Here is a 16,407-nt window from a genome sequence, read left to right as displayed (position 1 = left end):
CCCGTAACCGCCAGGGCTTCCCGCCCGCCTCCGGCCGCAAGCGGGCAGCCGGGGCGCGTCTGCCCCCCCTTCCCCCGGCTTTGTCCTCCCGCCCTCTCGCACGGCGACCCGCGAGCGGAGCGGTGCAGCCCGCCACCGCCTATCGGCCGCCACCGCCAGGCCCAAGGGGACACGCCGGCGTAGCTGCCCCAGCTGCCGGCCCGGCGAGGCCCAACGCGGCGGCAGCGGCTGCGTGACGTCATTATCCGGGCCCTCCGCGCGGTTCGCCCAGAGGGTCACAATGGAACCCGCTCGAGCCCAACCGACGTGAAACGGCCGCGCGCGCGCACACATACACACGCCACCGTCCTCCCCCCCCGCCTTCCTCGCGCGCGCTCCCCCTCGCACACACGGGGGTGGGGGCAGGCGGGCCGCGGCCCGGGCCTCGCCGCTGCGGCGTGAGTGACAGCCCGGGGAGACGGGGGCGGGGAGCGCGTCACGCCGTTGGGGTGGCGGAGCCGCTGCCGCGCTAGGTCGGGGCCTGCGGTGCGGAAGGCTCTGCCGGGGCCGCCATCTTGCCCAGGGCCTGGCCAGACGGAGGTGCGCCGCCGCCGTCGGGAGCGCGAGCAGCCGCCGCCGCGTCTCGCCTCGCTCCCTCCCCCCACCCCCCGCCCTCCCCTGCCCCCACACGCACGGAGCCGTCAGCGCGGAGCGCTCCCGCCGCCCGGGCCGGCCCCTCCGCTGCCACCTTCCTTCCTGCTCGCCTGCCTGCCCCCCGCACAGCGGCCGCTGCCGCCCAGCCGAGCCCCGGGCCCCGGCGAGAGGCGCGGGGTGCGTGTGCGCCCCCTCCCCCGCGTGCGCCCGGTCCCCGGACGGGGCGGAGCGGAGCGCGCAGGCCCCGACCAAGCCCCAGCCAGAGCCGAAGCCCAGGGCCGCCGGGCAGGAGCTGGTGACGCAGGAAAAACGCACCAGCGGTGCCGCCGGCGCCGGAGAGAGCGGAGCAGCCAGGTCCGGGATCTGAAGCGCGGGCAACGGCGGCAACTTCGCCTTCTTCCCTCCCGTCGCAGTACACGGAGCCCGCCCGGGGGGTCCCGTGGAAGCGGAGCCGCCCCCTCAGTCAGCCGGCTGCACGTCCGGGATCGCGGGGCCTGGCATGAGACTCTGCCCTGCTGGCTGCCTGGGATGAGGCAGTCTCCGGCCCTGTTCCTTCGGCAGCATCCAGGAGGGCACCGGGCCGTCGCAGCAGCAGCCGCGGGACAAGGGGAAGCTGTGCGGGGGTGAGTGGCGGAGCGCTGTGCCCGGGCGGGGCCGGAGCCGAGGCCGGGGCCGGGACGCGGCGAGGCGAAGCGGCTGCGTGGGGGCAGCTGTTCTGTGCTGCAGCCGGCGGCCGCCGCCGTGCAGAGCGGAGGGGAGGCGCTCCCCGGGGATGGGGCTCCCCGGGTCGGGGTGCGGGACAGCGGGGTGCGGCGGGGAGGAGGGGGCGAGCCGGGCCCCGTGGGGCGGCGAGCGGGGGTGGGGATAACGGGCGGCGGGTGGCGGCAGCGCCTCCCTCGCAGCCCCCGGCGTGTGGCCCTGCATCGCTGGTGTTTTGGAGGGCAAGGGAAAATGGCTGACGGCTCCTCATTCTCTCTCCGGCTGCCGGGGAGTGGAAGTGCTCCGCGCCCCTCGGGGGGCTCTGCCAGCCGCCGGCCGGCCTCTCCCGTCGTTCCCCCCGGTGCCGCCGGGCGAAGAGGGCCCGGTGGCTCCCCGCAGCGCTGCACCCAGCTTTGCCTCCCCTGGTTCTCGCTTCCCTTCGCACCGAACGCCATTACTGAGGTGGAGTGATTGGAGCCGTGTAGGCCCGGGCGACGCCTGGAAATAAGGCCCTGCCGAGGCGCTTTGCCTACAGTCTCAATGAAAACCACCAGCACCAGCTCCTTCACGCCCGCTGTAAACATTATTAACGCGTAGGCCACTCCTCTAGTCTCGGCTTCCAGCAGCCCTATTTCGATGCACAAAAAGCGTTCGTGGCTTTTCTCATATTCTTCCTCCAGTTCGCCCTTCCGCTTATTCTCAAAGTTATGTCTTGGGGCTCGTCTGTTGCCATTTGTTTTAGGCAGTATAACCCTCTCCCCTTGTCCAAGGTGTGTGTCAGGGGTAGTTGCATGCAGTTTGGCCACCGATATTCTCTGTTACTGTCCTCAAGAAAACCAAGGGTTTCACTAGTTGGATGGGTTATTGGGGTTTTTTTGTGTGTTGGTAATCACATTATTTAACGTGTGCTGTCCCACCTTGTGCAGCATTGTTTGTATACTGAGAGAATAGCCTTTGAAAAAAATCTATTTTATTCTTAAGTGATTTTGTTTCATAGAAGCATCCAAAAGTGTTGAGGTTGTTCGTAAGACGTCATATTTCATTTTCAGGTTGCTCTCTCAGAAGTATTTTGGAATGTGCAATAATACACAACGCAGGAGTGTATAGGAAAAAGTTATTTCACAAAATAATTGTTCTTATTAAAGGTTCAAGGGACTGCCAAGCTCACTGTAGATATATTGTGTCTATCTCAGCTGTCTTCGCGTTGTCTGTACAACTTGATGTATATTCACAGTTCTGCAATTATATCCCTGGAAGTCTTGTTTCATCCTGAAGACCCTCTGAGGTCATAGGCTCAAAGCTAGCACAAGGCCCACTTTTGCTGACCTAGTTGTAGAACTAGGACCTGTATTTTTAAAAAGTTGTTGAATTTAATATGCAACGTTAAGTATACTAGTGGCAACACTTGCTACAACAGACTGGGTAATGTGTGTTTTCCAGGTTCTCAAATGCCTGACAAATGGATGTTAAAATTGTTAAAGTTTAGGAAGAGACTGACAGGTGTTTGGAGGATTGACCTTTATTATGGAATTGAAATAGTGTCTTTAGTAAGAAATATGTAGGGTTGACTGAAATATGCAGGCAGCTGACTTCATTCTTCATCTTTTAAGGTTTTACTTTGAGAAACTGGCAGGGCTCCCCACCATAAACATTCCTGATCAAGTAACGTATTTATTTCAGCAAAATCTAAGTCGTACAAAAGGGTGTTGGATTTTTTTTTACTTGTTTGTAGGTTTTGTGTTGTTTGTTTTTTTTTTTTTTTTAATAATGCTTTTGATTCTTTGAGTTTAAGTAATGTTGATTCTTTGAACTAACAAAATGTAGTAGGAAATATCAAGAATTTTGGGGAATCATATAAAATACATGTATTGATTATTCTGTTGCAATACACTGGACAATAGTGATGTTTAATGGTAGCTTTGAATGAAAAACAATCATAAAGCTGCAGTGGAAGAAACTCAAGTATCAGCATTGTGGGGGGGAGGAAGCTAGCTAAAAATAAATGAAAAATAGACGTAAGACTGTATCATAGCATCATAACTTTTTTTCTTTTTCTCCAGTATCTTTTGTACTTTTGTGTAGGTTTTCTTAATGTTATTTCTTTTGGCTACCCTCTTAGTCTTTCCAGGGTGCAGCTGCTTCATGTCTTGCAGAATTTGCCCTTGTGGTGATGCTTCTGCCGATTGAATTGACAGGAAGACTACATCTGGAGGTGGTAATCAATAAGAATGGTGGTAGCAAAACTATTTACTCTTTCTCTATCTGTGAAACACTGTCACCCTTATATAAACATTTTATTTCCCACGTTGTGGTGCATTTGTACTCAGAAGTAGAGCAGTACAGCTACTCTGTTCTAAACGCACACTTTTAGGTTTATATATTTTATTAATATTCTGGAATTTTTACAGGTGAGACTCAGGATAAACAAAAATAGTGTATTAGTGCGTATTGACAAAATTAAGTAGGCTTCTAAGAAAGCGAAGGTACCTGTAATACCTTTGTTCCAAGATATCTTGCATTTAATATAGAAATTAATTTAGGACTTTCCAATATAATACAGCTTCTGGTAAAATAGGTAGGAATTCAGTTATTTAGTAGTTGAACAAATTGCTTTAAAGTAGTTTAAAGTTATGATCCTATCAGCTGTGTATTGAAAATATAATAAGTTCAGAACTTACTTCAGGTATTTGAATGGCAGGTGCTTTTGTGTTAGGTAGTACTCTGAGTGTTTGCATATATATATATGTTATTTCTTTTCTCAGAAATATTGTTTTATATATCCTAAGCAGGATAGCCTCATTTGTAAAGTAAATGAATCAAAGGTATTCCTTACTGTTTTTCACTCAAAGTGCATTTTTTTTGTTGTTTTGAAAAACAGAGTGCCCCCCAGCTCCAAAAACTATTACACTTACTTTAATTCTTTTTCTTGTAACCACAAATATTGTTTAATTAAATCAGTAGTCTTGCTTATCCAGTGCTTGCAGAGACCAGTGTGAAGTGGTTGTCTGAAGATGTAAGAAACTTTACTGGGCTTTCTGTTCACTTGAAAAGCTGTGTATGTGAAGGCTTTTGTGTCCTTTAGAAAATTGTTTCCTGGATGCTAGCATTAGTGTTATGTGAGTATGTGGACATGGTTTCTCCTGTTCAGGAATCTTAAGTTTTTCTTACAACATGGATGTGTCTCCTCTTGAAACTCTGTGTAGCTGCATCCAGTTTTTATTATCCATATCACTCTTGTTTAAAATCTGAGTTCAAAATTTAAAGCTGTATTTAAAGGTATGTTTTGGGAATATAGCTTGATAATATCTGTCTTCTATTGTAGTACCATGCCTTTTGCAAAGCTAGCAATGCTGTGTGGTGTTGCTGTAGACTTGTCTTACATCATCCACAATGTTTGTGGTATATAAACACACAACTTTTTTTTTTTTAAACATATCTGAACTTTGTTATGCTTAGTGTCTACCTGACACAAACCTAAAGAAAAAAGAATTAAAAATTAAGCTACACCCCTATACCTGCACCTTACCATCAGTGTAGAACATTCACCACAATCTTTATTTTGCTCATTTTTTTTTAAGAGGTTCTTATTCTGTGGTATCCAGTAGTGATGAATGTCAGTTGCTTAGCTGTCTTGCCAAGCAATTTATGTTTAGGAGGAGTGGTTTGGTAAACCTTTGTATTGCAGAATGGTAGTTAAAAGAAACAGTCTTTCCATAACAGGGGAAAGGGGTGGAAAGAAGGTCTTTCATAAGCATATGCTTGCATGCAGTAAGACTTTAATTTCTCTACTTGAGAAGTTTGAGCTACTTTGGATTCATGTGTTAGAAAAATGCAGTGACATTTTCCACATATTAAATCCAGTTTTTGTTTTCTTATTAATGTAGGAACATCTTCAATTTCTCACAGTTATAATGAATTACAGCTTTGTAATGAGTTGAGGTATCGTTTTGAAACAGTTACGTTGTGTTGGCTGTCTCTGTTATGCTAAAGGCTATAGCATGGCTTGGGAATATGGTTAACAAAAGTTCCTTCTGCACTCATGACAACCTTGTTTTGACTTGAGATTTTCTTCTTTAGAGTCTTGAATAGATAGTGGCAAAAAGCTGTTCTGTCATGACTTTACACCCTCAAAATGTCAACTATTGCATTTCTGAGACATTGCAGTGTCCTCTTGAGCCCATTGTGTGCTTTGAGCGCTTTCTATAGATCTAGTTTAGTAAAATAATTTAAAATACTGAGTGTTGATAATGTTACAGGAGAGCTGTTAATAACTTTCCTCACAAGAGGAGAGGAGGAAAGTAAGGTCTGTCTTAAAGTAAGGTCCGTCTTAAAGTAGCCAATTGTGACTTAGTGTGAAATCTTTTTGCTTCTTTTTTTTTTTTTTCTTCCTCTGAGGGAGTTTAACAGCACAACTGGTTCCTTTTGCATTTTCTGTTGTGAATTTTCTGATATTTGCTTTGTTTCATAAGAAGCCATTAGTTTATTCATTTTATTTGAGAGTTGTATTCAGTCTGCTTGATATGAAAGCCTTTTGGTTGCCAGCTGTTGATGTGTTCAAATAAAAATTAAAATGCTGGAAAAAAAAAAAATGATACATCTGTGTTAACAGGCTTGCTTTCTAAAAGAAACATTACTGGTGTATGGTTTTCTTAAAGGATTTGTTAGTATTAACTGTGAGAGTGATTACTTGCTTTTGGTTAACGTCTTTTTGTTAGTACACCTCCAAAAGAGATTCATGGCATGTAAATTTAAATCTAGTAATGTTTTGAATTTGCATAATGTTTTAGTGGAACAGGCTGCCCAGGGAAGTGGTAGAGTCGCTGTCCCTGGAGGTGTTTAAAAGACATATAGGTGAGGCTCTTAGAGACGTGGTTCAGTGTTAGATTTAGGTTATGATTGGACTCAGTCTTGAGGGTCTCATCCATTTAAAATGATCCTACAATTCTATGAATGCTAGTATTTTCTAGTTTTTCATCAAGTTAAAATGAAATCTGCTTTAGAAGTAATGGATCGCTATCAGGGACGTTATTGTGGGCAACTTCTATTTGTAGCATACTTTATCTGCTTGCAAAAACAGCATGTAACCCTGTTTTGTGATTTACACAATGTAATTGCCAACAGAAAAATGTTATTTTCTTGCATGTAGATCTTTGCATGGACATCTTAGCAAATCATACTGTTTGGTAGTTAGAATTTAGCCATGAATTTACTCATGGGGGGAATTCCACATTGCATCATTCCTTAAGGATGTACATCTCTGAATGGAGAATTCTTACAGAAGAAACCTCTTTTCCAAATATTAAAGAATTTCAGGCCTACCTTTTTATTAAACTTTCATGTAAAGTACCCAAAACTCGAGTAATAAAAAATTGTCCCTAGAAGAGCCTTTGTTTAAGGCAAGTAATGCTATTTTTGTAATAGCTAAATGGCAACATGGAATGACACGGAAATGTACCTGATAAATTCCATAGACTTCAATCCTTAAAGCACTTCATTGCTGCTTAACCTTTTGTCTAGCTTCAGTAAGACTAGGTGTGGGAGGAGGAAAAGGTGGTGGTTTGCATTAGGGTCCCCTGAAATGGTGAAAGAAGAAAAAGGGTGTTATTTAGAAATATGTTCAGTAAAGCAAAAGACAGTAGTGATATGTACTAGGTAGGGTCCCTCTGTTACTAGACAGGCTTTTTTGGTTGGAGGAAGTGTCCTCACCAGCACTATGGTGTGGGATAGTGGCGACAGGTCTGTATTGATAGTGGGTGGAACTTCAGTTTTCTTGTCCAGAAATGAAAATTGACAGTGAGGTGAAGAAAAGCTTCTTACTTTTCTAATATGAGAAAGAACATTGTTGTCAAAATGTACTGGCATCTTAGAAAATGGGCCTTGCATCTTATGGTGTTTAATTTTTTCTACTGTCTTAGCAGTGGAGTACTTCAGTGTGTTTTTGTGTAAGTTTCAACGGAACAAATCCATGAATTTGAAAGTTAAATGAGAAAGGTGGATCTGCTTTGCTTAATTTTTAGGTGAATAGGTTGGTGAAAGACCAAAATTATGATTAACTAGAAGCTTAAGCTGTATTTTAAACTATATTTTATATTAGACTTCGTATATTTCTAATTTAGAAATAAGATGTTAATTGTTTGGTGATTTATAACATTTCCTTTTAATGCTTTTTCCTGAATCATTTGCCTTTGAGGATTTAAATTGTTTTCTTTTTAACTGTGACATAAATTATCTGGAGCTTGGAGGTGAAAACTCCAGGTACTTGTTCTACAGTTTCAGGCTCCATGTTTGCATAGTCCTCCATTTGCGTTGACCTGTCTTCCAGACAGAGGTTTATTAATCACAGTGGGACCTTAAAATCCAGGGTGCTTTTCCTTGCTGCTTATAATTGTGTGTGTATGTGTATACATACACATGTGGGTCTGCGCATACAGACATGCAGTGGGACTTTTTTTAAGGCGATGTACTGACTTTTCCCCTGGGTGAGGTAGTAATGTCAGATTTCTTATGTGCTTTATAGCTCCCTTGCTGTCTTGGAGTTTCTTTATGATAGTTCTGGTGATTAGATAGGAAAATAACCTCCAGATTGCCTGAAAATTCTTACTGTTCTTATTCTTGTAGCAGTTTAGCCAGATTGCTGCGGTTGACAGTTTGTGATGTGTCCAGTGAAGATGTAGCTCAAAACGTGATTCCCCTTACGTCATTTGAGAAGCCATTAATTTCTTTCCATTTCCTTCCATGTTTTAAGATTGGGAAAACAGATTTTATTTTTTTTTTTTTTTTCCCATAAAATGTAAAGCTTTGAAATGAAACTAAAAGCTTCATTTTCATCATTGTCAATGGATGCAGCAAAGTTAGCATAGTGGTAGTGTGAAACCTTGCTGTAAGTTAATTTGTCTACAGCTGTGGATCTGTATCAGCCTCTGGTTAGCAGGTATATGACTGGAGTTTTTCACTTATCTGCACCATCCTAAGATTTTTGACCCGGCAAAGAAGAGTTTGGTGATGCATCCTGTCATGAATTTTCCTTTTTCTTTGTATCACTTTCCTGATAATGGAATGAATATTTAGAACCAGTAGCAAGTTCTGGATGTGATGCCTGGAGGCAGCTGGATGAGGATAGTCAATGACCCACATGATGTTAGTTTTGTTTTGTTACTGGCAAGTAGGTAGCAAAATGAGAGTTTGGAAATTCAAATGGACTGTGTTGATTGATCCTTAGTTGGTACTTCAGAAGATAATTTTTTTTCTGAAATTGAAACGGTACTCAATACTTTATGTGCTCTTTGTCTATATGCTTTATATATACTTAGATGTGAATATCGCACAGGAAGACTGAGATGTTGTAGAAGTTGTATAGATTATCTAGACCACCAGCAAGTAACTAACAGTTGAGAGCAAAGAATCAAAATCTCTCCTGTGAGAGCTGCTTCACCCTTTTTAGTATGTACTTACAGTATACTATACCTTAAATACAGTTTGAGGGATTTTCAGTATTCATGAGCCATTGTGGTTCTTTATGGGTCTGAAAATATGATATATAGTAGTATTTCAGACTTAAAATAAAGACTAACCCTTTAGTTCCACTTCCGTTTATTCCAACAGCAAGATTTTGCTTTAAATGTGAGTTTATAATTGTATGCCATTTAATTGCTGAGTAACAGTTGTCCATCGGAATTCTGTATTCCATATCTGTTTAACACAATCAACTTCTCTAGTATATTGGACAAATTTATTTTCTCAGAACTTCTGTGCCAGAAATGGGAGTGGGGAGGGAAAAAGCCTTAACAACTATGTTGATGTTTAAACAGTTCAGCTGTAATGGTTTTTACATCTGTAAGAATTATGAAGACATTTTGGGGTTACATTTCTGAAGACTGGCACAATAGGTATAAAAAACTTGGCTTCTTTCACAGGCTGTTTGTTTTCTCTTAAGATACTTTAAGATGTTTTCTCTTAATAAGAAATGAGGATTTTTTTTTGTTTAAATTTTTGTAGTTTACTCGTACTTGTCTGCTTTAAAGAAATGTTGTGGTGAGATTTTATCGATCTCATAAAATCAGGGTCTATACATTTACCTTTTTTCTTTTCCTTCCTGAATATCTTCTGTTTAATTAATTCTGTAGTTTCTTGTGATGTTTTTCCTTGAAAATGTTACTTACGAATTCAGAGTGCCCGATTATTTTAGTGGGTCTCTTCCTTCAGACTTTCTTTTTCTTTCCCTTGCACTCATATGTCTGGGTAGCTCATGCTTCTGGGTAACGTTTTGTTTCACCAAAATTGGTGAGATTAGGTATATACTTTGAATAGACTTCCTTGCTTGGAATACAGTGTCTTTTTTACAGACAACAGCTTGTCACAGGGTGTGCATAATCAGGTTTGTGTTTTTTTGTGTTTTGTTTTGTGTTTGTTGTTTTTTTTTTTTTTTCTTTGCTGGATCTGTGAATATGAGGTTGATGTTTGAGGTACCTTACTTTTGCTGAAATGCTTGATAAGTGCAAGTGAAAAACATTTGTTTCCTTTCTACCCCAATTTAAAACATAAATTGAATTTGGATAGGAATGTTACTTTTTTTCCCAGCTACAGTATGTATTATTTCATCAGGACTTGATATTTGTAGTACTTCAGAGCAGATTCCTCAGCAGACCTAAAAGCTTGATTTTTATTTTTTTTTAAATTAATTTTTCAGTTGAATTATCAGATGGCTCAGTGAAGTTGCTTATAAATTGTGTGCAGTTGAAAAGAAATGATGCAGAGAGCCTTGGAAGAGATGCACAAGCCATGATCTATTTAAGTATTTTACCATTTAAGGGGGATATTTTCACTTGAACCGGAGGTAGTTTAAGAAGATTCCTCTAAGTTCACATAAAGGTGGGGAATGTGAGAATTAAACTTGTCATTAAACCTGTGTTGTGTAGTGTCGCCCCCTGCCCCACTTAATGGTGAACTCTTCCTCCCTTTGGATCTTTCACTCATTCAGTTTGGAAGATGGATTGAATTGGATTGTCATTCAGTATTTTCTCTTTGGAACTCATTCTGTAAATGCATGCGTTACATCAGTCTAAATTCCACACAGGGTAGAATTATTACTCAGTTAATAAATTTGATAGGTGCTTTTCACTCTCAGCCTGTACGTTTGCCAGACATTAATGTATTCTTTCTTACATCACTCTGTAAATTAAACGATTTGTGTTATCTTTTGGTTGATTGGTGAAGAATTGAGGCACGGAGGCTGTAAACTTCAAAAGTACCTCCTGTCATAACTTTTCAACAGATTTTTGTTAGATGTTCAGGTTTATACAGACAAAGTAAACCAGTACCCAGAAAAACGATAGGAGGATGAAGAGGGTAATCTCAAAAATCTATGATTTTTCTAGCAACATATGTGAGCAACACACATACAGAATTAACTTCTTGGGGGTTCTGTATAGCTGCCTTAAAACCCAGAGATTTCCCTTTGGCTTCTGCAGTTCTGTTTTCTTTTCTTGTAAAATATCATTTAACTTCTGCAACAAATAACATATGGACAATTTTTCTTTCTGATACCTCAGTTGATTACTGTCTACCTGTGGGATTTAGTTTGATGGAAACTAACTGTATTTTGATGGAAATGAAATTACAGTGGAAACCAGATTACTCTGAAAAACCCAAATTATTTAGGAGAAAAATGACAAATCGAGCCTTTGATAAATCTAGAGAGCAGGCTCTGTCTCACACAGACACAAAATTTTGTTATATGAAAATTTCCTAAAAAGTAGTAAGATATTGACTGTCACAGTGGATACAGCTATTGTACTCAGTTACTGATACTCTGTCATCTCACATTCCAGTTTTTGTGACCTGAATTTCCAGATAATATTTGAATTGTGCAGTCTTGTTTACAGTTTCATAACTCTGGCCTTTTTTTGTGAGCAGAAATATTATTTTTTGCTAGCTTCTGTGTTTTACATCATCGGCATTACCCGCTGCAGCTTTGTCACTGATTTATGTACTTGTGGTCAGATTATTAAAATTCTTACTGCTAAGTTAATTTTCCTGACTCACTGTGATCGGTTAAGCATTCCACTGGCTTTATCATCATTTCCAGGGCAAAAACAGTTTTTTGCTTTCACCTTGTTAGACTTCTCACACTTAGCCTGATTTGCTCTGGCTGCTTAATGTTTCTTTCATGACTGAACTTGTGCTGTTCATGAACTGACATTCCTGAAATTTATCATATACTGAAGAGCTTTCTCTGCCTGGGTGTTCTTGTGATATGCATTACACTTGAGAAAAAATTTGGTCTTTTTGACTCTTCTGTGTTGTCAAGACTAATTTCTGCTCCAACGTATGTGAACCTTGGTTAATATCATAGCTCATATGTGCTACCTGTAATTACCCATATTTTGTTTCCTTCCTTCCCCCTCCCGCCCTCTCCTTTCAGGGTGTATTTGATGATGGATTTGCGCTGGTGCTAGAAGAGTTGGTTCTATCTATGGTTATGTATTCTTCCTGTTCCTCATGCCATTGTTAGTGCTCATATGGTGTGTGATGCAGCTGAAAACTAAAATGATTTTTATTCCCTTCCCCCAGTTACCTTTCAGCCAGATTGACTTCTTAATCTGGCTGAGTATGTGGTGACGCAAGGGCTAATACTAGTGTTGAGAAGGTGGCTGGGATGGAAGTGAGCAAGATGGTCCTCCTTCTCGAGACAGTGGAGACTTACCTGATTTCAGACAGACTGTGAAGCTGTACCTTCAGCCAAGGCTTGTCCACGTGCAGAAATACAATGAAACTTCTGTTTTAAAATTTGTCAGGGTATGATACACCTACTGGGGAATAAGATTGCTGTTTCTCACCAAGGTTCCAACAATGGAAGCAGAAGAGATCCATATACGCACTGTGGTGGCAAAACTACCTTATGAGAGTTTGGACACTGTCACTTTGTGGTAGCTTAAGCACTGCCCCTAAAAAGAACATTTACAACTTTTGTCTTCTCTCTCTTGGCCTGTTGGTGGATTCAGCTGAAAACTGCTATCTTTATTTTGTGTACTAAAGGGAGGTGCTCTTTAGCAAGGGGGTTTATGGGATTTAGCAGTTAACCATTTTCAGTGCAGGGAGATTAGTAGTAATGTGTGGGTTTGGGTTTTTTTTGTTTTGTTTTCTTGGTGAGTTTTTTTTTTTTAATGACACTGGTTTTCAGACAGAGTTGCAGCAGAGTTTTAAAATCCATCCTCAGTCTTTAGGATGTGGTAGTAATTGATCATTATCTCCTGCATTTCTCAATAAAGAAGGTTATGATATACTTCTTGTTAGGTTTTATAGATACAAGAATATTAAGTTTCTGGGACAGTAGAGTCACTTTCTGGTTTTCTGAGGGAGTGGGTATAGTGGAAATAAGTCTCCTGTTTCCAACCCTACTTTGTTCTTAGTATACTTTCTAGGGGCTTCCTTACTTGTTCTTATCTAACTTCCTCTGTCTACTATTTACTTTTTTTTTGCGTGTATATCAGACTACGGCCTTCATCGTGCTGGCAAGAAGGAGCATTAAGACAGAGAACAGAACTTCTGATCATGTTTCCACTTCTTAATTCCCTGCAGAGAGGCCAGGATTTTTAAGGGGGGTTATTATACAAGTTCTCTGGAGCAGATAGATCGTTTTCAGTGATTTTTTGAGCATTCAATCTGCTTAGGCGGATGGCTTGTATAAGTTCAGTTGCAATGGAGCACATATAAGGCAGTCTTAAAAAAAAAAAAGCTATGAGCTTGTCATACCTCTGGTGAGCTTGTGCAAGCTTCATTTTTCAGAGTGAGTATCTAACTGAAATGGTTGTAAGACAACAGGAAATGGCAAAATGTTCATTTGCAGGTAGCTAGCATGGAACCGTACACAAATCTCCAGGCTGAGTCAGGCAGTTTGTGTATTGAAAACTAGTTGGAAGTTTGGCGAAGTTTGTTAAGCAGCTATGAAGAAACTTATTAAAACATTACTTTCAATGCTGATAGCACTTTCTTCTATATTTGAGACATTTTAAATTATGCTTGATGATGATGGTAGTGCCTGAGTTCCTGTGGTTGATTTGTGCTTATCTAGCATTAGATGAAAAGCAGAGTTTAAGAAAAAAAAAGTGAAATTAAAACTAGTACAGTAACGGGAATACTTAGATTATTTGAATTTAAAGCATTGCAAAATATCTGGGTATTTCACAAAGTTAATTTTGTCATGATTCAAGAATGTAAAATGCTTCCAACTTAATATCTGGTTTAGATGCTGTACTGTGCTTGAATTATTTGCAGTTAACCAAGCAATAATTTTATACTTTGAGGGGAAAATTTCTGTAATGTGTTGATAATGTCACTGGATGGTAGGGATATAGATTAATAATACTACTTATTAGTTAATTCAAGATTTTTTTTCTTTTTTTTTTTTTTAGTGTAATGTTTAACATAGTGTAGGGAAGCCCTTAAATTCTCCGTGGAGAAAACATAAAGGGAGTCCTAAGGGGCTAGCCTGATTTTTGCAGGCTAACTTTAAACTTCACTTTTCTAACAGAAGATTTATATTAATACTGTAATTGTGGTAGTGGCATTGGGTACTGCACGCTATGGTGATACATCAGGTGCTGTGTATAAGCATGATTTGACAAAGAATAGTGTGCAAGTAAAATGTAGAAATAACATTGTAGTAATATCCATAATTCATTGGCTGGATGGCTTTAGACAACATTTCAAATATTTATAGTACTGAGTTTCATAAAGCCTTAAGTGCAGTATACTATAAATAATTTTATGTCTTAAAGCCAGAAGTGAACGAACCTAGAAGGTGCTATTATGCTTCCCTTGAAATACTTGGAAAAGAATGAAGGTAACAAAAGCCATTCAGCAACTACCAGTAGCCTGGTAGAATGTATGAATCCCATCAGAAATCACAGAAGCCATGATGTATTTATGTATCTCTGGGGGAAGCCCAGGCTAGGGATGCCACTGAACATGAGAAAATATGATTTGGGCATTGGAACCGTTCGACGAGATCTTCAAAGGATGGAACATTGAAGTGTTACTTCCTTTTTTGCTCTATTTCCTGGGAAGAATTCAAGTTGTAAATAATGTTAAATTGCTCTAGTATAGCAGATCAAAGGGAGTGTTTTGATTTAAATTTCTTTCATTAAGTTTTTAGATTGTCTGCAGTTAATGTTATCTGTTATCCCTGGACAGTTGGACTAGATAATAATAGTATGTCCCTTCCAGCTGAAAAATAAGTATATTCTTAAGGATTTTATTCTGTTCCTCACAGGAGGAGACAGGTATTTCATAGTTGTAGCTTCATCAGCCAGCCTACAAAATTGCACTAAAATTGTCTGAGTTTTCTTTGTGCACCCTGCAGCAAAGGAACACAACTTCCAAGGAGGTTTCAAAGGTCAGCTGAGCTAGAGGGTAAAGTTTCTTAGCAATTATTAAGAACAATTATTAACAACTCCCCAAAATAAGTAATATATTTGTGGATAATTTTCAGAATTTACAAAACTCATGTTCATCTCTTGTTAACCTTAGGACCTGATTTAGAAATTATAGAATCTAATGCAACCTAAAATGAAAATAAAAACTTCCTGTGTAAGTTGTGGAACTAAAGTTCTGGATATGTATCAAAGGTTTAACTGTCACGCTGACAATCTCAGATACAAAACCAAAAGCTTTTACAAAGTTGAAAGTCTGAAGGACTTGATTGTGAAAGACGGAAGAAATGTCCATTCTTAAAGATGGAATTGAAGTAGCTTCTGAAGTGGTTAAGAAACTGGAGTTTACAGTTTGGAGGAAAAATCTGCATAGGTGCATCAGCATTTCTTTATTTTTGTCAACCTGAATGTGAATATCGCAGACTTCTTATGGCAAATCTGAAGAAAATGTCAAAAAAGAACCAAGAAACAAGCAAAAACCCCACATTTGCTGTGAAATTACGTAATGCCCAAACACAAACAAAATCAAGTAGGCTTAAGCTACTGTGGAGTGTTTAATTGGTGACATTCATCTCCCAAAGACAAAACAAAAGTGAAACTGTTGGCTTTTTACAAACAGAACTGTCGGCCTTGTTTTAATTTGCTTTAGTACTTTAAAAATTGATACTGCTTAAGACAAAACTGTAAATGTGATAGACCATTTACTTGTGTTAGTGGAGTTGTGTGAAAGGTTACATGTCAACAAAATCACATTTGATTTGTTTGTTTTAACATCACCTTGTAGAAGGTAGTATACTTCTTGGGTTGTATGAATTTACTTTCAAGAAGGCTAGACTTTGGTAAAAATGGTGTTTACTGCTCTTTCTCTGGCATGATTGAACTGCTTTTAAGACATTTCTGCTGAAGTGCTTTTTTGTTTGTTTGTTGTGTGGGTTTTTTTGTTTTGTTTTTGTGTGTGGTTGGTTGGTTCTTGGTGTTTGTTGTTTTGTTGGGTTTTTTTTTAATAGTGTTGAAGCCTTACCAGTATTCTTTCCTGTGCATAGCTGGTAGTAATTTTTTTGTACCTGACTATTACTGATTTTGTTTGAAACCTATTAAATCTAGGCCTTCCTTCCCATTTAGTTCTGTATTTTGCCTATATGTCCACTGTCTGCTTTAATTTCCAAGCAAAACTGTAACAATGTCACAGCACTTAGTTCTTCATATGCTGGAAGATACAATTCCTAACACCTCCCTCTCAGTGGGAGAATGGCAGTGGATGAAAGTACTATTTCAGTGTTGCTGGTGTTCTGGGAATGCATTCATCATCCTTCCTTCTCACTTAGTATGAAGAATAGTGTTACTGAGTATATTACTCTTTATCCTTTATCCTTTATGCTTTAAAAATAATGTTTAAATATGGTTTCTGTGCATGAACATTATTTTTAATTGAAAGTGTAGCTATGTATAGTTGGTAGTGGTATCATTTGGTCATCTTAGTTCTATATGTTGTTCCAGCCAGCCAGTAAATATTTTCTTGTGTGACTAGCCAAAGATCTGCAAAACACACATTTTAGATACATTCGTACTTTTCTTGAAGTCTACACCTTAAAAGCTCTTAGCATGAAATAATATTATATTTGTAACTTTGGGCTTCAGAACTGAA

The 16,407-nt window shown here is 40.4% G+C and overlaps 1 protein-coding gene across 2 annotated transcripts in view; it reads left to right on the top strand.

The window, feature by feature from the left end:
• Window positions 1-853: 853 nt before the first annotated feature.
• USP9X (ubiquitin specific peptidase 9 X-linked) overlaps window positions 854-16,407 on the top strand; it is a 103,310-nt gene continuing 87,756 nt past the window's right edge. For both annotated transcript variants that reach the window (XM_065070036.1, XM_065070030.1), the window contains exon 1: window positions 854-1,256. The gene's annotated coding sequence lies outside the window, so the exon portion shown is untranslated. The remainder of the gene's footprint in view (window positions 1,257-16,407) is intronic.

The sequence above is a fragment of the Columba livia genome, chromosome 1 (assembly GCF_036013475.1).
Source record: "Columba livia isolate bColLiv1 breed racing homer chromosome 1, bColLiv1.pat.W.v2, whole genome shotgun sequence".
NCBI lineage: Eukaryota > Metazoa > Chordata > Aves > Columbiformes > Columbidae > Columba > Columba livia.
The sequence above is the reverse complement of the archived record's forward strand: the minus strand, read 5'-3'. Positions and strand labels throughout refer to the sequence as shown.